This window comes from Eulemur rufifrons, chromosome 7 (assembly GCF_041146395.1).
Source record: "Eulemur rufifrons isolate Redbay chromosome 7, OSU_ERuf_1, whole genome shotgun sequence".
NCBI classification, from domain to species: domain Eukaryota; kingdom Metazoa; phylum Chordata; class Mammalia; order Primates; family Lemuridae; genus Eulemur; species Eulemur rufifrons.
This window is the reverse complement of record NC_090989.1, coordinates 37,141,638-37,164,462: the sequence shown is the minus strand read 5'-3', so window position 1 is coordinate 37,164,462 and position 22,825 is coordinate 37,141,638. Positions and strand designations below refer to the sequence as shown.

The following is a 22,825-nucleotide window of genomic DNA, read 5'->3' as shown; positions in this document are numbered from 1 at the left end:
AAATTACTTACAATTGGGATTACTTGACTTAGGCAGACAGAAATATTACTCACTTCTTAAGTGCTCCCCAATGGGAGTTTGTGAGATGTAGTCTAATCTTATTCTTGTTAAGGAAGACATTAAGAAATAATAGAGCCATGTTTATTTTACTAAATGGCAATTGTACTCAAACTATTTGAAGAAAGCAAACTCAATTTCATAGCAGCCAGCAACTTGTTCTTGATGACAGAAGACTATATCTAAAGAGACTAGAAATTAAGATACTAGATAAATGTTTGATTGTGTTATAAAATGCTCAAATTTTGATAAATGCATGAAGTCTGGAAATTTACTTTAGCAAAAAACATCAACAATATAGTAAAACCATTGAGAATTGAACAAATTTTTGGTCAAAAATTTCACAGACGTCACTGTCATCATCATCATATTTATGTTGTTTTAAAGAAACTAAAATATTGACATCTAATTAAAATACTGATAAGCATGATGGGAGGGGATTTTGGAGACGTGATATTTTTCAGTAGGGGAAAAATATAGACAATCAAACCACAGTTATTTGCCTAAAAGGAAGAATATGCAGTCCATTCCTAATTTCATACTGATATAAATACCTCAGGGATAATCTAGGATTCAGGATTTTTCAGTCTTGTTGATACTGATGTTTTTTGAGTTGGGTAATGTTTTTCAGTAGAATGCTATCCTGTGCATTGTAGGATGTTTAACAGCATCCTTGGCTTCTACACACTAGATACCTGTACCCCAAACCCCCAAGTGGCTACAATGAAAACTGTCCCCAGATATTGTCAAATGTTCCTTAGGAGAGCAAATCTCTCTCTATTCAGAACCAATCATCTTGGTAAATTTGCTTAATAGGGAGGCTCTATGGAGGAGAAAAAAATAATAAAATAGATTATCAACTATTAAGGTCTTTATCACTTAATTTGTGTAGAATGGCATATATAAACTTTACATATTTTTAAAATGAATGATTACAAATAAAAACACTGCTAAATTTTAGAAAAATATGCTCATAAAAAGTCACATGGAAGCAAAATATTTAAACCAGAAGCTTGTAGGAAGCTAAAGGGGAAAAGAAAAATGACATGATCTAGGTTAACTGGGTATATAAAACACAGCATGTTATGGTATCAAACTGGTTTCTTAATACTTTTAATATAATGGCCCTTAATAAATATTTATTGAACTGTACTGCATTTAGTTCAATTTTGGTTCACTATTGAACTGAACTACACTCTTTGCATCAAGTTGGACTTTGAACAAAAAAATAAAGCTGGACAGCTTCATGGTGGAAAATGACAGTTCTGGACTCAGATCTTCTGTTAGAATCTGACTTTGTCACTTTCAAACTGTGACAGAGCACAAAAAAGAGCTTGCTGTCCCTGAGACTCCTCAAATGTAAAATAAGGACTATAATAACATATAGGGTAACTGTGAGAATTTAATAGACATACCTATATAAAGGACTTAATACAGTACCTAGCACATTAAGAGAATTTATATTTATTAGTGTTGTTTTCTTGTTATTATTGGGGAGAAAATACACAAAGAAGTCTTGGTCTAAAACACCTCCACAAACTTATAATATGGAGAAAAGAATTCCAGTTAGACATAACAAAAAGGAAAGTCTAAGAAAATGTGTCTTTTTATAGATGGAAGGTACAGCCAAAAACAAGATCTAGTGAAACAGAGGAAGAAGAGCAGTTTAAAGGGAACATCTGCCTATGTAGTCCAATTTATTAGCACATGGTAATATATTCACTTAAGGTAGTTAAGAATTAGATTATGAGTGCATTCATCAATTGTTTTCAATAACTCAGGGTCCCTGGGACCTGGAACACGGCCAGTGTAATGTGCTTGCCTTTATACAAGAGAAAGAAAAGTGATGGTTCTAGAGATTACAGACCAATGCAATTGCCTTCAGGTTCCAGAAAGACTGGTAGAACAAATCAAGCAATCAATTTAAATCACCAAGAGAAGCACAGAAGCTCATTAGCTATTCTCCCCACTCCCAATAATAATGGTTCATATGGCAATAAGTACATTTGCTGCACCTATATGTTCACTTGAGTTATCTTAATACAATGATGGAAAGAGCCTAACGGGCTTACAGAATACTGACAATTACGGAGGAGAGAAAAGAACAATTTCCATATTGGTCTACCTTCCAGATTTTCCCTCTAAATGTTTATTCTCTCTAACACTGAGTTTCAAATATCTTTCACCAGAGGCAGAAAAGTATAATGGAAATCTCATATAGGTGCAGATTGAATCTCACCTATGTAACTTACTAACTGTATAGCCTTAGCCAAATTGATTAACAATGTTGGATTTAGGATTCTTCAAGTGTGTAATAAAATGAAGCTAGTGTCATCAACTTCATGAGATTGGGCAAGGGAGGATAGAGACGTATTTGGCAATTACATATGTTAAGTGAGTTAAATTATAAAACATGGTCACCCATGTTGGTCTGCTTTCTTACTCCAGCTCAGAAAAAAAAGTCATAGAATACAGAACTGTAAGTAATATATTATTGATAACATGGTTTGGAGAACCAGACTGCTGGCCATGGACATGTCTGTGAAGGGAGTTGGGGCAAGAACTATATTTGAAGTCAGGCTATAGTAAAGTAGGGCAAGTTCCAAAGGAGATAGCTAGCGTGAGGATTAATTAGAGTTTAGAGGGCAAAGTCTGAAAAAGTCAGGTTAAGGCAAACTGAGTCAGATGACTAAGGGTCACTGACTCAGCAAGTGCTTCAGAGACTAGCAGAAAAATACTCTATGTATCTCCTTGGGCATGGATTCTCTCCAATAACTTCTAAGAGTCCACTGAAGCTCTTTATTCTCAGTGTTTCATGCTCACTTGATTGTCTCCATTTTGTAGAAGTCTCTGTGGCTAACTGAGTGGATTTAACACATGTCAAGAGGTTGGGAAAACAATGTAGTTTTTTTTTTTTTTCCTAAAACTTTCTTTGCATCCACAAGAGAAAAAAAAAGATCTGCAACCTAATAAAACTCTTAGCCCAAAGTTATTACTTTCTGATAGCCCTGGAAGTGTATGTTTGGCATATGGTATATTTTACTTTAGTTTCTGCCTAAAGGTATAGCAATAAAGAATGCAATTTCTTAAATCTTAAAAATAAATAAGTAAAATAAATTTTTAAGAACTTCACAATGATTTATTGCTCATTTAAAACCTAGCCTCTTCAGGTGTGTTCATATGTTATGGATGTCTTTTCACAGACTCAACCTATAATAATTCAGTTCTTTTAATGGCTTGTTCAAGTTGGGTAAATTTCTTTTTCCCAAGAAAATGTGTCCAAAATCATATTTTCATTCTCCTGTCATTATAGTTCAGTTCTCTCTCTCTCTCTCTCTCTCTCTCAAAAAGCATATCTGTCATCTCTGAAGTGTTAAATTACACATGGGGATAAATCATGATTATTTTTTCCTATTACATGTCCATAACAACTAATGCTTAACATAGGCTATAATAAATATTGCCAACTTTTCTTCTTGTACTTATATTTTTATGTTAAATGTTGACATTATGGTAACACATTTGTGCTTAACAAAAGTAGCAAGCGTAGGGCATGGGAGGTGATTTGAGTTAAACAGTGAAACTAACACTGGGCAGAGAAAGTAGGAAACTAGAAATATTTACTTAATTACACCAAAAAATGTATAAGCACTATTTTAGCAAGATAGCAACTTTATTGCCAACTTAAAATCTGTGTATTTAATGTATCAGAAATACAGAACAGATAAGTTATACAGGTCTATTAGAAAAGAATAGAAACTAAAAGCAAAGAGGCAGGTTAAGAGCATTGATAGAAATAGTAATTAAGTGAAGAATAAAAGGACCATAAATAGATATTATCAAAGAGAATAAGATAGAGTAACGTTAGAAAAAAATGAATATTTGAGCGAGTGACAAAAAGCAAACAAACAAACAAAAACTCCTTCAATCCTTACATCAGACTTTGGAAGTAGGTACTATTTTATTCCCATTTTACAGGTGAGGAGACAGAAGCATTGAAAGGTTAAGTAACTCGCCCATGGTTACAAAACTAGTAAAGGAATTTATATATTGGATCTAGTTGATGGAGGAAGAATTTTATATCAACTTTGGTCATACTAAATTTGGAGTTCTGGAGATCATTCAGCCAGAGATGTGGTAATTTAATCTAACACTTTGGAGAGAGAATTAGACTAAAGAAAAGGATTTCCTAGTCCTCTGAACTCCAGGCATTGGGCCTTAGCCTGAGCTGGTGGCTGACAGGCTTCTCTGACATGATAGGCGGAGGCGGCAAGGTCCTGCAGGAGATGCTGCTCAAATTCCTGACACTACTGACGCAGCTGGATGTGTGGCCCCCCACTGGGCCAGGGTGTAGTTGGAGCCAGAAAGAAGTGGCCCAGGAAGCTGGCCTGCCAGCCAAGATAGCCTAGCCCAACCTTTCCAGCCCTGGGCATTGAGATAGACTCCTGCGTCATCCCCCTGAGGCATGAGGGCCTATCACCGGTGCAGACCACAAACTTGTTTTACATCTTGGTGGAAGATTTGTACATGATGGGGCACTTAGCTTGTGCCAAAGTGCTAAGTGACCTCTGCACCATGGGCATTACTAAATGTGACAACATGTTAATGTTACTCAGTGTCAGCAAGAAAATGAGTGAGGAGGAAGGCAAAAAGGTAACACTACTCATGATGAAAGGCTTTGGGGATGCTGCGGAGGAAGGAGGGACTGCAGTGACTGGTGCACAGATGGTGGTCAACTCCTGGATCATCACTGGTGGAGTTGCCACTGCGGTGTGTCGGTCAAATGAATTCATAATGCCTGCCAGTACTATTGTTGGGGGTGTGCTTGTGTAAAACAAGCCCTTAGGAACCCAAATTGTTGTCAATGCCCACCAATGGCTGGATAATCCTGAAAGATAGAATAAAGTAAAGATGGTGGTTCCCAGAGAAGAGGTATAGCTGGCCTGTCAGGAAGTTATGCTCAACACGGCTACCCTAAACAGAACTGGTGCTGGATTAATGCACACATTTAATGCTCATATGGCCACAGATACCACAGGCTTTGGCATTCTAGGACACTCTCAGAACCATGAAAAACAACAAATGTCCTTTGCCATTCATAATCTACCAATTATTGCCACGATGGCTGCCAGCAACTAGGCCGGTGGGTGGTTTGGGCTCCTTCAAAGAACCTCAAGTGAAACCTCTGGGGGATTACTGATTTGTCTGACAAGAGAATAGGTGGCTCACTTTTGTTCTGAAATCAGATCTTCCAAGCATGGAGAGAGTCACCAAGCATGCATTATTGGCACTGTGGAAAAAGGAAACTGGATGCCCCAGATCTTTGAGGTCCTACCTCGTGGGGCCATTGCTACTACTCTTGCTGCTGACAATTACAATGTCTCCCCTGACTCTAACTCATGAGATGAAATAGCAGAAGTAGTGTGGGCCTTAGAGACTTTGTGCACAATCGTGGATGATTCTCAAGAGTTGATTTTAAGAAATTTCCAAAGAAGGCTGCCTGCATAGTGGTTCCAGCTGCCCTTTCTAAGTGAATTGGATCAGCCCATCAAAAGCTGCCTCTATTTACATTCCTCGGCCATAAGTAACATTTTGAACTTTCGGGGAATGTTTGGTCATCTCTTGAGAAGAAGAGGACCAGTAAAACCTCTGTTTCCTCTTTCTGAAGTAAGATGAGGCTCTTCCAGTTTGGGGGATTTTTTTTTTTTTTTTTTTTTGCACTAGGTTGATTTATTACTGCACAGAGAGTGAGATTATTTATTAAAATTACATATACAAAAAGTAAATTAGAAAATGAAAAAAATTAGATCAGAAGCAAATGAGATTGGACCCATAACATTGATAAATCTAAGTTGTGAAGAGAGATCTTATAATGCAATGGTCAAATTCTTTATTAGATTTTTCTTAAGTACAGTCTCTTCCTGCTCTGTACAAGAATTGAGCAGCTCATCCAATGACTGGGAGAGAAGGACCTGCCACCATTTGATTTGATCTGTGTTCATGCCGTTTCTTCCTTTAAAGGACATTAAGGACTGGGAGAGGCAGAGCAAGTCCCAGAGCCCAGGCCTTGGTGATCATTAAGATGTTAAATCTTGTGCTAAAAATTCGTGGTAATTTAAACAATAAAGAATAGTTTCTAGACAAATAAATAAAAGGGACTTTGTTCAACAACTAAAAAATAAAATAAAGAATAATTTTTAAAAAGAGAGGAAAGCAAAAGAGATTTAGCAAGAGAAAGCAGGAAGATTAGAACCCTAGTAAGAAACCCGGGAAGATGCATAGACATAACTCAGAAGAATGGTACAAAATAGAAGGACTTGACAAAAGTTATCAATAATATCAAATGGTCAAAGACATTAACTGCAAAAGGACCAGTAGATTCTGCAGAGAACTAGGGATGAGAAGTGAGGATACAAAGTTGGTTACAAGGAGGTTAAAATAAATGGGTAACAAATATGTTCTTCAATGGACATAGCCTTTTAAGAGCATGGCACATATAAGATGTGTTATGGACTGAAAGTTTTTGTGCTCCCAAAATTCATATGTTGAATCCCTAACTCCCAAATGTGATGGTATTAGGAGATAAGCCGTTTAGGAGGTTATTAGCTTTAGATGAGGTCATGAAAGTGGAGCATCCATGATGGGATTAGTGCCTTTATACAAAGAAGAAGAGATACCAGAGCTTTCTTTCTCTGCCATGAGAGAATACAGTGAAAAGCAGCCTTCTAAAAGCCAGAAGAGGGTCTTTACGAAGAATTGAATCTGCCAACACCTTGATCTAGAACTTTCCAGCCTCCAGAACTGTGAGAAATAAACACAGGATGGTAAGTTAGGAAAATTACTGGGTTGACTTAGGACATTTTGGAATAAGAGAAATCAGAAATTAATTTGAGGCTAACAGCAAAGGAGCTAGTCAATACAGAGAGCTGGAAGGTAGGAGTTGTCAAGTCAACCTAGGGAGATGAAGAAATGTTGCTTAGATTTTTTTTTTTTTTTTTTTTTTGCCTTTATTCCTTTCCTAGTGAGCATTATGTAGGGTCTGAATTTAGGCAAGTGTCCAAGCTAAGTTTTGAAGACAAAGAAAAAGAAAGAGGTAGAAAGGGGGGAATTAGGGTGACTAACATCAAAGAGAGTTGCATGTAAAAAGCCCTAAGTTCAAGAGAAATCATGCTCTATATGGAGGAATCCAAGTAGCTCAGAATAGCAACATAAAATGTGAGTCTGGTGCAACAAGAAATGAACAGAAGCCATGTTATGAATGATTTTGTATACCATGCTAGAGAGTTTGCATTTTATTCCATGACAATAAAAATGATAATAATTGCAATCTAAAGATGATTGTGTGTATTATATGGATACCACATTAGAGGGAAACAAAACTGGAGGGAGGAAGGACATTTAGGAGGCTTTTGAAGTCATCTAGGTGAGAGATAAAGAAGGTATCAATAAAATAATGATAGTAGAGGTGGAGGAAAGTTAAAAGAGTGGCTAGATATGAAAGAACAAAGATTCAGAAGATTTAGTGTGATTAATGAAGATGAAGAGAAAGATGTTACCATTCACTGAGATACAATACAGGAGGTGAAGTCAGTGTGATATATCTCTCTATATAGAATATTGTAAATTTCCATTGGGCAATTGAACATGCAAAGCCGGAGCTCAGCTGAAAGCTCTACCTTTGAGATAAATAGTTAAGAGTAATCAATATAGGGATACTGTCTTAATCCATTCAGGCTATTATAACAAAATATCATAAACTAGGTGGCTTAGAAATAACATAAATTTCTCACAGTACTAGGGACTTCAAAGTCCAAGATGAAGTTGCTGACATTTTCAATGTCTGGTGAGGACCTGCTTCCTGATTCATAGATGGACATTTTTCTCTATATATCCTCACATATTAGAAGGGGAGAACTCTGATATCTTTAACTCTTTATAAGGGCCCTAATTCCATTTATGAGGGCACCACCCTCATGACCTAATCATATCCCAAGAACTCCACCTCTTCATACCATGTCATTGGGAATAGGTTTCAACTTATGAATTTTGAGGGGACACAAACAATCTATAGCAGATTCTCATTAAAATTACTAAACCAGATGAAATCATCAAGAAGAATAAAAATGAGAAAAAGGATAAAAATAGAAACTTGAAGAAAAAAACTGAGAGTGTTTTTTCATAAAACATAAGTGCAGAGCATTTCAAGACTATTTAAGAATGTTACTGAGAGATACAGCTACACAACTTCCTAAATTTATGTATTCATTCTCATCTACTGTCATTCTCATCTCTGTCAGTACAGAGAATGCCAGGAAAAAAAAATAACTTCCTGGATCATCAACCAATCAATCCAATAAGTTAGAGAAGAGAACAATGTCTTATATACAAAATACTCTGAAAACCAATGTTCAAAAAGTTTTGCTCTCACACAGCATTTTTAGCCTATATTTGAACCTTAACCTTATGTATGCATACATACTTAGATATAAAACTTTGTACATCCTTATATGCTTAGAAAAGTTTGACAAATATTGTAAGATAAGGACCAAAAAATTTAGCACCACTAGTGGTTTTGGTGACTATGATGAGTGAGGTGGTCCTTTGGAGTGATGTGCAAGGATGTTTTCAACCACTGAGTTCAGGGGTGAATAGAAGATGAGTATGTTTGTATAGCAACTGAGAGATGAGAGAAATTAGGTCTACAGATGTCAGCAGGAGGTAGAGGATGAAGAAGTTGAAAGAAGAAATTTTGGGGGTAGGTTTTTAATTTTAAATGAAAGAAAAGAAAAAGAGGTTAATAAAGAATGATTGCTATAGAGTGATCTTAAAAGAAAATCAAGAAATCTATTGATAAGAAACTCAACCTGTTCAAGAAAATAAAACAAGTAATCTGCAAAGAATGAGAAAGGCAGGGTTGGTTTTAAGAGTATTTTGGAAAAAGTTCTGTATTTTAAACAAAATGTAGGTCAGCTCTGCAAAAATAGTTCACCGTATATTTAAATTTGTTTAATTCCTCAGTTAGTCTTCTGTCAAATTCTAAATTCTAAATGGAAACTCAGCTCTATATGTGCTTCATTTCAAAGTATAGCTCCAAAACAGTAATTGATTAGAATATCATTTTTGGTCACATCTGAACTATCTAATAACGAACCTTTATCTTTTATAGTTACAAGTATAGAGTTAAATCAATTCCATCTTATGCTTTTAGTACAAGGATATGTATATATAATTCATTGATTTTACTTTTTTCAAAGCTGTTAATATATGTTATAGCTACATAAGAAAAGGCACATCTGAAGTGCATTAAAAAGTTTCCTTTTAGCTATTGCTCTCTGATACATTTTATTATAGCAATTAGTAAGAAAAAGAAGAATGTTTTAAAAGCCTAGTGTATATTTTATAGCATTGTTTACTAAATCCATAATGTGTATTCTAGTCATATCACAGATGTCCTCTGAAACACCAGCTGTTTTTAAACTTTATGTACCTGTTTGATAATTGGCATAAAAATTACCAGAAGTTTTATTCAGAAAAGAATGGCCTTTTATATCTCAAATTGGATACAAGGGATATTTAAGCTTTCTTTGTGTAACAAAGTACATAAAAATTATACTGTGACAGTGTCTATATATTGCTAACTTAGTTGGTGGGTTTTAATTAGTGTCTATCAAAAATTATAAATTGAGTCAAAACAATAACAATGTAAAAATGATTATTCATTGACATATAGAGAACAAATATCTAGGGTAATATTGTTTAAATTACTCTTTTGATCAGCCAATATCCTCCCACCCAGGTCTCAACTATCATTGCAATTTTCTTCCTTTCTCATTTGAGAAATTATTCTCAATTAGTTCTGTTATAATTTAGAGTAATTAATTACTTTCCTACTTTCAATTATGTACATATTTGCATTATTGTTTTCCTAAAATTTTTATTTAATACGCCCTGGAGGACATTTACACCAATAACATAGCTCTTGCTTTATTGACTATATCACTAATTGAATGTATTTTCTAATAATAAAAAGGATCAGTGTAGTATGTTAGCATACAAATAAAATTTGAAACATCTTCTGGCTGAATAAGAATGCCAGAAAATTAAGTACAAATATTAAGTACAGTACAAATACATAATCCTGCTTTATTGAAAGGCCAAATAGTCACATTCATACTTATAGAGTTCATATTTTATGGTTTATAATTTGAAGCTTTACATAATAATGTAACTGGTTTTGAGGTTCTGATGTACTTGATAATCAAGAAACAACTATGGCATTTCATTTTCATTTTGGTCATCTGTTATCTGTAATAGAATCCGATGAAGACATATTGGCAACTGCATGGGAATCATGAATCTGGCATTCTAAATTTATATTTCATATTATTTATGTAATCTAAAACATGCTATTGAACCTTCCTAAATCTGTTTATTCATATTTATGATAATAAATATACCAATAATTTAAAGGGAGCCCACCTAAAAATAATTTATAAATTATTAAATCCTCTCAAGAACATCCATAACTACTCAAACCTATATTTGCTTACTTTCTAAATTTTAACTAAAATTCCTGAGCAGATTAATGAATCTAGAAGAAAATGTTTTCAACAAATTACTATCATAGAATAACTTTCCAGATGAAAGTAACTTGCACTTGAAATTTATAAATAGCAGTTTTAAAAATATTGTCTTATGTATTAGGTTATAGTTAGCATACATACCATGCCATTCTTTATTCATCATTTCATTCATGAATACTTGCTGTGTATAAGATCCTCTGTTAGATTCAATGTCAAATAAAACATGTTTTCAACCCTTACAGTGTTTACTTTATGTAATCGGTTTTATCAACTGTGGACAGTATGATAAAATTGAGTTTCTGGGCTTATAAAGTAAGAAATCAGTCACTGAATTCTTGCTCACCCGAGTGGCCAAATCTGAAAAACAGTCAAGCAATCTCTTTGACATTTGTATTTAATTACCACATCATGTGATATGGACAAATGTCCTAAGGAACAGTAAATATTAAATTATTTGACAGGAAAATACAGTAAACCATAAATATTACAATATGAAAGAGAGTTCACACTGAATTACAGGGCTATAAATGCCCTTAGGAGTCCCCAATGTTTAACCAGAAAAAAGAAAAAAATGAAATTGGTTATTTTGTTAGTGGCCCCAAGATTTTGATAGTGATTTTTTTTTTTTTTACTTTTTTCAATACTATAAACCATACAAATCTTTGTCTTATAGTACCTAAAACAGCAAGTCTGAATTCAAATAAATATTGTTGTAACTCACAGGGTATATATTCTCCAACTCCATGTTTCAACCAATTACAATATGACATTAATTTGCTTTCATCTCCCATTACTATAATCAAAACATCCTCTCAAAGATCTTCACAGATTGGCCAGTCAAATCGAATGATCTTTTTAAACCTCAGTACATTAAATTCCTCTATGCTAATTTTTTTTTAATTTTTCCTTCCTTGACCTACAGATTTCTGCATTAATTTTAATCACCTTTACCACCTTTTACTAAAAGATTGAACTTCTTCCTCTTTGTTTCTTCTCTGCACGTTTCACAAGAATTCAACTTCAAATTCCTTCTCCTCTAGTACTCATTCCATTGACAAATTTATCCCTAAGTCTGTAAATTCCATGTTGGTGACTCATATAACAATTTATCTCTCCAAAGTTAAAATACCAGTCTCAGCTGTCAGGGTTAGGCTGGGTATTTACCCCTGAGATGTTTCCTGGAATGTAGATGTCCATAAAGCAGTGAAAACAGTTGTGATCTAGGAGCCAGAAATTTACAGTCCTGTTATTAGCTGAAAGAACATGGGCAAGTCACTAATTTTCTTAATTTTTATGCATTCATTGATGAATTGATAAATTGAGACAAAGAACATTTTTCCTAATATCATCCTAGGCCTACAAAAAGAAATGGAAGCTCTCAGAAAGAAAATGTAAATCACTATTTAAATATTTTGTCCATTGTGAGTTGATTTTTGTGAGAGGTGAGAGGTGTGGAAACCTATGACATGAAACCGTAAGAATTCTAGAAGAAAATGTTAGAAAAACTCTTATAGACATTGGCCTATGGAAAGAATTTATGGAGAAGACCCCAAAAGCAATCACAGCAACAACAAAAATAAATAAATGGGACCTGATCAAATTAAAAAGCTTCTGCACAGCCAAAGAAACTATGACTAGAATGAATAGACTACCTACAGAATGGGAGAAACTATTTGCAAGCTATATATCTGATAAAGGGCTGATAACAAGAATCTACATAGAACTCAGGAAAATCAGCAAGAAAAAAATCAAACAACCCTGTTAAAAAGTGGGCAAAGGACATGAACAGAAACTTTTCAAAAGAAGACAGACTAATGACCAAGAAACATATAAAAAAATGCTCAACATCTCTAATCATCAGGGAAATGCAAATCAAAGCCACAATGAGATGGTATCACTTAACACCAGTGAGAACTGCTTTTATCAAAAAGTCCCAAAACAACAAATGTTGGCATGGATGTAGAGAGAGAGGAACACTCATACACTGCTGGTGGGACTGTAAACCAACCTCTATGGAAAGTAGTATGGAGATATCTCAAAGAACTAAAAGTATAACTGCCATTTGATCCAGCAATCCTACTGCTAGGTATCTTCCCAAAGGAAAAAAAAAAAAAAGACATTCTATAAGAAAGACATCTGTACTTGAATGTTTATAGCAGCACAATTCACAATTGCAAAGATGCGGAAACAACCCAAGTGTCTATGAATACATGAGTGGATTAAAAAATGTGGTATATGTATACTATGGAGTACTACTGAGCCATAAAAAATGATGAACGACCTATTGTATTATCCCGGATGGAGTTGGAGCTCATTCTTCTAACTGAACTATCACAAGAATGGAGAAACAAACACTACAGGTACTCACCATTAAATTGGTACTAATTGATCAACACTAATGTGCACATGTGGGAAGTAACATTAATAGGGTATCCGGCAGGTGGTAAGTGTGGGGGGGATGGGTAAATTCACACCTAACAGATGCAGTGCACACTGTCTGGGGGATGGGCACATGCTTGTTGGGCGGTGCAAAGGCAATTTATATAACCAAAGCATTTGTACCCCCCAAACACTCTGAAGTTAAAAAAAAAATAATAATAAAAATAATTAAAATAATATTTTGTCCAAAATAAATCTTATTATCTTCTACCACAAACTCTTTCCTGCTTCTTCTCACCTTTTCCCCCCAAACCATTCCTTTTCTTTTGTTACCCACAGATAATAAAAAAAATAAATCTTTCCAATCATTCCTATGTTATCAACTTCCTCCTCCTCCAGGATATGTCCCCAGTCTATGCCCAATTCTCAATAACTTTGACCTGAGCAAACGTCTCTTAAATTGTCTCTTACCCTCCATACTCTCCACACTCTCTTTTGTTTAAAGACCAATCCAAATTTAATCTTCTTAAAGCACAATTATGATCATGTCACTCCTGCATCTGAAAATGTTCAATAGCTCTCCGTTGCCCAGGAAGGTAAGTATCTCTTCTCAGCCTGGCATTTCAGGCCCATTACCAGAATATTCCAATGGATGCTCCCAAGCTTATTTCCCTCTACATGAAGGCACCATTTTTCTCCTCCAGTCAAGCTGGAGTAGAGGAATTCACTTTATGGATCTTTTTTCATGCTTTTCACCATGGTACTCACAACTCATTTTATCCCTATCCATCCACATCTAGTCCAGTTGTAGTTGTAAGTACTCCATCCCTCCTGTATGTCCTTTATATCTCCAGGTGGAAATCATAGCAGCCATTCATGTACTGGGACAGTTTACTAGGTGCTACAGGTGAATTACATAATTTAATCCAGGGTAGACCAGGTATTATCACTTGATTTTATAGACAAGAATACTGAGGATTAATAAAATTACATAATTTTCTCACACATCTAGAAAGTCAAAGAAGATTTTAATCCAGCTGTGTCAGGCTTCAAAACTCATATTCTTTCCTTTAAAGCAGCTGTTTTCAAACTGTTTAACAGATTTTAAAGTACCAGGGGGTAAATTAGGTACTAAAAGGGACAGGAAGAAATGAAATATACAGGTTGTAAGCCCCACTGCCCTGGCTCCAAAAAGCAACTTTTCTCTACAAGAGAAGAGTATAAAAGAAGAAAATATATTTGGGGCAAACATTTTGAAAAGCACCTGAAATTCTCATATGACCTATTGTGCATTTTGCAAACATTTTTCTTACGGCTCTTGGTATTTTAAAATTCTATTTTATAGCAATTGCTAGCCATTATTTATTTATCAGATTAGGAACTAATTGAAACTAACAGTGCCTTATTCATTTTTTTTGTTGTTCTTAATACTAGCAACTCAAATATTTTTAAATGTATAAATGAATTTACCTTTATATATAAGTATATAATATTACACAAAGGGACTATGCAAACTAAAAAACATTATTACCCTTTATTCTTCATATGTAATTCCGTTAGGTTGCTTTTACACATGCATTTAAATAAGTCAATCATAAATTGTTATTTTGTTGCTGAAAATAGAGTGCAAAATACACACCTTTATATGAAGTTAATGATATGGAATTCAACTCTTAGAGCTAAAGAGTATCTCTAGGAAAGAAATTAATTGAATTATAACTTAGCAGCTAGATATTAACTTTCCAAAAGGGACTGTAAGTTCTTTGATCAAAGAATAGTGGGGTCTGAATTTTCTAAATTAAATCAAAAGGGAGCATCAGTATCCTGGATCTTTTGAACCTCTGTACAATAATATGACAATATAAATATTTACTGAGCTACTTTGAGATGTTTCTTAGAACACAGGTAAGTTTTCATTTATTTGTATATTTCTAAAGCCTAGGTCAGTATTTAGTTTATGTGGGCTCTCTCATTTATGTTTTTGGAATTTACTACAAAGGGCAACGCTTTTAAAATTGAAAAGATTTAAAAACCATATAGTAAAAACTATTTTAAAATAATTTTCAAAGGACTATGTTTCTATTCTACAATTAACATGATTAAATCATTCAAAGATAACTTTTATCCTTGAGTATTCCCATAAACACGATGAATCATTTCAATAGGCTATGCCTCATGGAACATTTTAAATAAACTTGGAATTAGTCATAAGGAAATGGATGTTTTGCTTCTGATGGCAACACTCAAAAAGAGAACTGTACTTTGTATGACAATGCTAATCTAATTAAGAGCTGCTATGCATAGAAAAGGTGTCTCTTAAAATTATTTATGATAAAACATACAGAAAGGATGGATAAAAACCTATCATCTACTCTCTATTGTGGCCATGAGATTCCCACTCCCCTTTAGTTTGTCAGTAACATATAAAGGGAAAATACTCTTGCATTCTGACATATGGCATGCAATGCTGGTAATACGATCTAAATTCAACAGAAACGGATATATACTGGGCTATCCAGGCAAATCTAAGAAAGTAAACAAATGCTTTGAAAAGAAAAGTAAAATGTGGAAATGTAGGGAATAAGGAAACTTTACAGGAAGACTGAACAATCTCTTAAATATACTTTGCAAATCATGATAAATTCTTTTACCAGAATTGTTAATTCAATCTTTCTTTTATCAGAGCAGAGAGTTAGAATTTCATTTTTCTTTCTGGGTTTTTTTCATGAGTATTATATATCTAACATCCTTTTGAAGATAATCTATCAGAGGCCATTTTTTCTTCTTGCAAGGTATTCTAATTGTTTACAAGCGATAATACAATGTCCTTGTTTAACCGAGGACAGTTAACCACAAGTTTATCACAACAATGCTTACATTTAAATTACCATTTTTCATTTTGAGGTCTTACTTTTTATATCAACACAAATTCATGGAGTATTAACTATTTTCCAGGCACTTAGGATAAAGTAATCAACTCACAGTGTAGTGGCAGAATCTGGTAGATCTAGAGCAATCACACCACAGAGAGTGGTTAAGTGCTATAATTCTCTCTTGTATCAAATGCCATGAGATGACGATGGAAGAGGTATTTCAGAGAATTTCACACATTCGTGAAGTTTTGAAGGATACGTAGGGACGTTCCAGATGGCAAGGTAGGGAAAAGACATACTTAATAGTAGCATTTAACAAAGCATGGTATGTCCAATAAATTGCCAATGAAAGATGTTTGTTGGAGAGTGATATTACCTGAGGTTGTGAAAGATCTTAATTTCTATAAAGCTTTATTGCTTTCCCCCCCCCAAAAAACTGTTCTAATAAGTCTTTCGATTTTCAGTATTCTCAATGATCCACAAGATTTCGAGTGAATGACACACTCTGGGATGGAGCACTCTTGTACAGTGTGCAATTTGCATACATTGGAACGTGAACCTGCTGATTTCCATATATGTTTAAGTGAATTGTTTTTTAATTTTTTTAAATTAACAAATCATAATTGTACATAGTCATGGGGTACCCAGTGATGTTTCAATAAATATATTGTACAGTGATCAGATAAGTATAAATGGCATATCCATCATCTGAATCATTTGTCATTTTTTTGTGTTGAAAAATTCAATATCCTCCTTCTAGATCTTTGAAACTATACAATATATTGTTAACTATAGTCATCCTACAGTGATATAGAGCATGAGAATTTATTCCTCCTTTCTAGCTGTAAGTTTGTATTCTTTAACAAATCTCTCCCTATCCCTCCCTTCCCCCTACCTTTTCCAGCCTCTAATATCCTTTATTCTACTTTTTACTTCTATGAAACTGAAGCTTCCATATTTAAGTGAAAACACTCAGTGTTTTACTCTATGTTCTTGGTTTATTTCAGTTAACATGATATCCTCCAGCTTTTGCCAAGATTTTCATCTAATAATCCCACAAAAAAAACATGGGACAGTAGTGCAGCAATAATTATATCTAATTTACCAAATTCAGTGAAAATTGTGATTTAAAGGTATATAGCAGGCAAATGGCAATAGTTAGGGCTAAAATCTTGGGTTTTCTGACTCTCAGGCTGACTTTCATTCCTTAAACTTCTCCTCTAGTCTCATTTTTACAAGCTTTAAATTCAGACACAATCGTTCAATGTAAAAGAAAGGCAAAAACATAATGTTAACTGACATAAGCCAAAAACATTTCAGAGTTAGGTATACTCAAATTTGAATTGAAGATCTGTCCTAGTTGAGAGGCCTTGAACATATTACTTAACTTCTTGGAAACTATTTCTAATTCCACACAGTGAAGAGCATCCACCTGCCTTACAATTGCATAAAATAGCCCATTCTGTGCTACATAATAAATACTCCATTAATAGTAGTTATTATTATTTGATTATCACTATTAATATTATTTCTATTTTATATTAAAATAAGCAACTTTTCATAGAGGGCCAATTACTCCATTTTGGACTGCTATGAAACATTTTCAAACCTCCTTTAAGCCCGATTATATTGCATTTATCTGTTTAAATTAATTCTCCCTTTCATTATTGGCCATTAGGCTTTAAATTCCTCAGAAATAAGTAAACGTTTATGTCTGTACTCCTGTTGATTACTTCCATTTTTATTGTGAGTTGAGGTAAAATAAACTCAAGAGGAATTAACAAATTCTCATCATAAAATAATTGTGCACTATAAATCACATTTGTTACATTTTACTTTTTAATTTCGTTGATAAATACTTTATGAGGTTAAAATCTAAGATCTACCTGCTCTTTCCTAATAAGCAAATTAGCTCACTATACTCCTACCCTAATCCCCAAATCTGTCCTCACCTGTGAAGGAAGGGTCCATCAGATGATTTATTTGAAAGGAAGAGGTGGTGCAATCATTTGTATAAAGATTTTTAAAACTAAGTATAGTTTGACCTTTAGGCGACTACAAACCTTTAATAATAATAATAAAACTAAAGTCCCTAAAAAATATTTATTTTGTTCATAGTCTTATAACAAAAGACTATTTTGAAAAAATGATTTTGCCATAAATTATAAAGATGCACGTGTAAGCTCCTAGCGGAGGCTAATACTCCAGACTATTAAAAAACTGACACTAATAGAGCATCCCTCATTTTTATTCTTACTCCTACATACATAGTCAATTTTACAAGACTGTGGAAGCAATCTCAGATATGCTTGATGGCAGAAATATTTGCAAAAGCACCCAATGTGATAAAAGTTTTGCGGGTATCTTATAAAGTCAGTTTTGGGGTTTTTTTGATTGTTGTTATAGATTTATCATTTATAGAACATGGACAATTGTGGAGCCAATGTATTAACGGCAAAACAATACATACATAATTTTTCTAAATTACTAACAATGTCCTAATTTGTACAGACCTCAGGCCTACGATAATTTCAATCTGTACCTGAAGATATGATATGTTAATACTCTATAAAGAATCTCTTGGTAGAATATAAACTTTCTTTATTTCAATTACTGTTCACTTTGAAAATTCTCATGTACAATCCAGCAATAGAGATTCAAATTAAAGATACTCTAAGCCAAGACAAGTAAAAACTAATAAAATTCAGAATATGAAAATGTATTGAAGTGATAAAATTAGAGACCTGTTCTGTCCTGTGTCAAATTAAAAGAAGGTCATACTCGTGTAATAAGGTTTAGACTTGTTAAAGGGGACAAGCCACTATGGTGGGGTCAGTAGACAATGGAAAGGAGGGATTGCTTTCCAAAGGCTGCGTCTCACTGAAGCTCTTGGGGAAAGGAAGATCCTCAGGTGAACACTGTCCCATTTACATTTTAATATGATTTAGTTGACCAAACTGTAAATATTGCATTTTCAAGCTGAAAGTAGAGCTCTTGTGCATGAGGAAAGTCAAGGCAAATTTTGATTGAAATGGAAACACGGACAAGAGAGGAAGAAAATGTGGCTGTGCTTATGAAGTTACTTTTTGAAGTAACTCAAGATTTAGAGGGAATAAAGGAAAGGAAAGGGCTAAACCAAACCTTGAATTCTTCATAATTTTTTCTAACACTGATTCACATTATAGGGAGACTGGAGCTGAAATTAAGAGAGAATTGGTAGTTCTAAAAACAAGCTGTTTCTAGATGGACAGTGTCATCTACAGCGAAAGATAGATTTTCAGAACTGCAACCCTGGAAACAGGTATTACATTTGCTTGGGGAGTAAGGCAAAGATGCAGCCTTTTCCCAAAGGCATTAAAAAAATAGCTAAAAACTTCATTCTTGATAAAGGTCTTTTTTAGTTACAGGTTTTCTGTGGTGAAATTCTATAAGGTAACTAACTACAGGATGAGTGTTGTCATTTACAAGACAGTGTGTACAAACCTAGATGTGTTAAATTTGTTTTTATATATTGGAATTTGAAACAAACAAAAAAAAACTTCCTCAACTAATATCTGCCAATATTGGTCAAAATGTGTGCAGCATGTTGCATTTTTGAAATCTGCCCTTTTTTCTCTTTTATACTATTAGCCATATTATACCATAGCACACAAATTGGAAAAAAGGGGATGGGGCTAAAGTAAAGCATGAAGAGTCAAAACCCTCCAGATCTCAATCAGAGGAATAATTTTCTTGATTTTTACCAAAAGTTTTTCTTCTTTTTAAAGTGTGATTTCAGTTGTGTGGGAACCTTTAGAGAAGTCTAAATATGGATGTTCCAATCAATGTCACTAAAAAAGTAAAGTTCATAAAACAAAAGTAAACCGAAAGTTCATATTATATTTTTGTTCTGCACATTCTTTTGCATACTATCTGTAAAAAGCAAGCCAAAATGATATGAAAACTGAATTAAATGAGGACCAAGAACAACTGGGACCCATAGTTACTTAAAAATCATGTTATAATTAAATCATCTAGCTTATAGTTGCTCAATAACTATTTGTAGTTGAGAGAATGAGTATATGTGTGCATGCATGTGTATTTATGATAAAATGGCTATTATACAAATTTGTAATGGTATCAGCTTTTACTCAAATTGTAAAACCACATCATCACTTATATGTTTGACAAAAGCAATGTTGTAATGATTAAAAGGACAAAATATTGAACATTGTTAACAAGTTTAAGCTTTTGTTCCAATGCTAATGCTAATTGCCAAGTTTTTCAGACATGGATCCATTGTCAGGGAGTCTTCCAAAGTTTTAGTTGCTACAAAATAAGTTCCAGAGACAGAGAGACAGAGAGAGAATGCACTATTTATTAATAGGCCTACTAAAACTAATCCAACATTTAAAAAAAATAATAATTTTATTGTATATATTTAAGAAATAAAAAACGATTTTATGGGATGACAGTAGTAGTATTGTGAAGCAAAGTAACATGTCCCTCACGCAGTTACTGACACACACACCGCACATATTTTTATTTTTTTTTATATATATATATAGGCGTGTGTGGCAAGAGCAGCTAAAATCTATTCATTTAGCATGAATCTTATATACATTACAAATTTATTACCTATAGCCTCATGTTGTACATTAGATCTCTGAACTGGTTCATCCCACATATCTGCTACTTTGTATCTTCTGACCTATAGCTCTTCATTTCCTCCCCAACCCTTGTCCCTAGTAACTACTGTTTTGCTCTCTATCTCTGTATATTTAACTTTTCTTCTTAGATTTCACATATGTAAGATCATCCTGTGGTACATACATACAATGGAATATTACTCAGCCCAATAAAAGAACAAGATCTTGGCATTTGTCACAATGTGGATAAGCCTGGAGGACAACATGCTAAGTGAAACAAGCCAGACACAGAAAGAATAATGTAATATTTTCAAATGATAAATGCTTACACTGAAGTTGTACATCATTTATTTGAAACTGCACCTTAACCTAAATGGGATCTTTTTTGGTCCAATGAAGATGTTTTTCAAAGTTTTTTAAATAAATATAAAAAATGTGGCCGGGCGCGGTGGCTCACGCCTGTAATCCTAGCACTCTGGGAGGCCGAGGTGGGCGGATCGTTTGAGCTCAGGAGTTCGAGGCCAGCCTGAGCAAGAGCGAGACCCCACCTCTACTAAAAATAGAAAGAAATTATATGGACAGCTAAAAATATATATAGAAAAAATTAGCCGGGCATGGTGGCGCATGCCTGTAGTCCCAGCTACTCGGGAGGCTGAGACAGGAGGATCGCTTGAGCTCAGGAGTTTGAGGTTGCTGTGAGCTAGGCTGACGCCACGGCACTCACTCTAGCCTGGGCAACAGAGTGAGACTCTGTCTCAAAAAAAAAAAAAAAAAAAAAAAAGTGATAGTCTTTTAAAAATTAGCATTAGACACTATTGAACCATATCAACACTGATGAATGTATACCTTATTTTAAGCTAAGGTACATCACTGAGATAGGATAGGAATAAATACATTCCTCTGAGAAACAACATAATTCAATAACATTAAAGGTTTTCAAAGAAGAATTGAAATGAATGGATAGAAACGAAGTAGTTTTTAAGGGTACACATAATATAATTTTGTCAAAACTAATTGTGATTTAATACACAGGAAATATTTTTCTTTGTAATAGTATGTGCTAAATATTTTACAACTAACTAAAAATGGGCCAGGTGCAGTGGCTCTTCCTGTAATCCTAGCTCTTCGGGGGCCAAAGCTAGAGGACTGCTTGAGTCCAGGAGTTTGGGACCAGCCCAAGCAACATAGCAAGATCCTGTCTCTACAAAAAATACAAAAAATTTAGCCAGGCATGGTGGTGTGCATCTGTAGTTCCAGCTACCTGGGAGGTTGAGTCAGATGATCCTTTGAGCCCAGGACTTTGATGTTGAAGTGAGCTATGATGATACCACTGCACTCTAGCCCTGGCAACAGAATGAGACCCTATCTCAAAAAACAAATAACAACAAAAAAAAAACCCCCCAAAACAACAACAACAACAACAAAAAAAGGGGGGGGTTTAAAATATTTTCAGAAATCAAAAAACAATTTTGAATTATAATGTAAAGCAAAACATGTCTAGAGTGGAAATATGGGAATAACATCTATTTAATCAAATCATAGGAATCCAAGGACTCAAAAGGATACCTTTTCTAGGTTGTGCTACACTTATTGTAAGAATGTTCTTTCTATAAGTTACTCCAAACTGAAGACTAAATTCTATGTAGGCTGAAGTCTGCAAAAATAATTTCTCTTCACTTTATCCAGAGTAGTATGAACCCACCTTACCTTGATGGCATAGAAATGAGCCTGTAGGACAGCTGAAAGCAATCAGCACAAATGCTTGATGTGCAGTAGTTGGAATACAATTACTGTACTTTTTTTCTTGGCTTTTCTTTTCTTGAAAAAAATGGAAACCTCTTTTTTTTTTTTCTATCTAAATATTCTATGTTCGTCTCTTCAAAAATATAGGTGATAGTTTTAAAATAAATCCTTTCATTTCATTTAAATTTGTTTTAAATTACTAATTGAGTTCCTAGTAATTTCTGTCTTTCTTTATTATAAAAAATAAAACTTTTGGGAACTGTACTATTTTATCTTGATTATATAGCAAAGACATATTAATCATAATTATGAATAAAACATAATTCCCCTAAGTGTTAAAATTATCATAAAATGCTAAAGACTGAATTCAGAAGGTTAAGATTCTAGAAATTATTTTCAGAGGCAATGAAAGGGTAAATTTAAGTTTTCCATCTCCTGCACCTTTGAAACTCCTGATGAGAAGGAAAATGTGCTGGGTTGTGATTAAGAAAACTTGTGCCATCTTTCATGCTTGAAGGAAAGAAGTGGTGGGAGTTAAACTGGTAGCACATTACTGCCATTT

The 22,825-nt window shown here is 34.1% G+C and overlaps 1 protein-coding gene and 1 pseudogene across 2 annotated transcripts in view; one reads left to right on the top strand and one right to left on the bottom strand.

Annotated features, from left to right (window-relative positions):
* CADM2 (cell adhesion molecule 2) overlaps nt 1-22,825 on the bottom strand; it is a 294,110-nt gene that overhangs the window by 17,381 nt on the left and 253,904 nt on the right. The gene's annotated exons all lie outside the window — the stretch shown is intronic.
* Nucleotides 2,471-5,460, top strand: LOC138387728 (selenide, water dikinase 2-like; annotated as a pseudogene).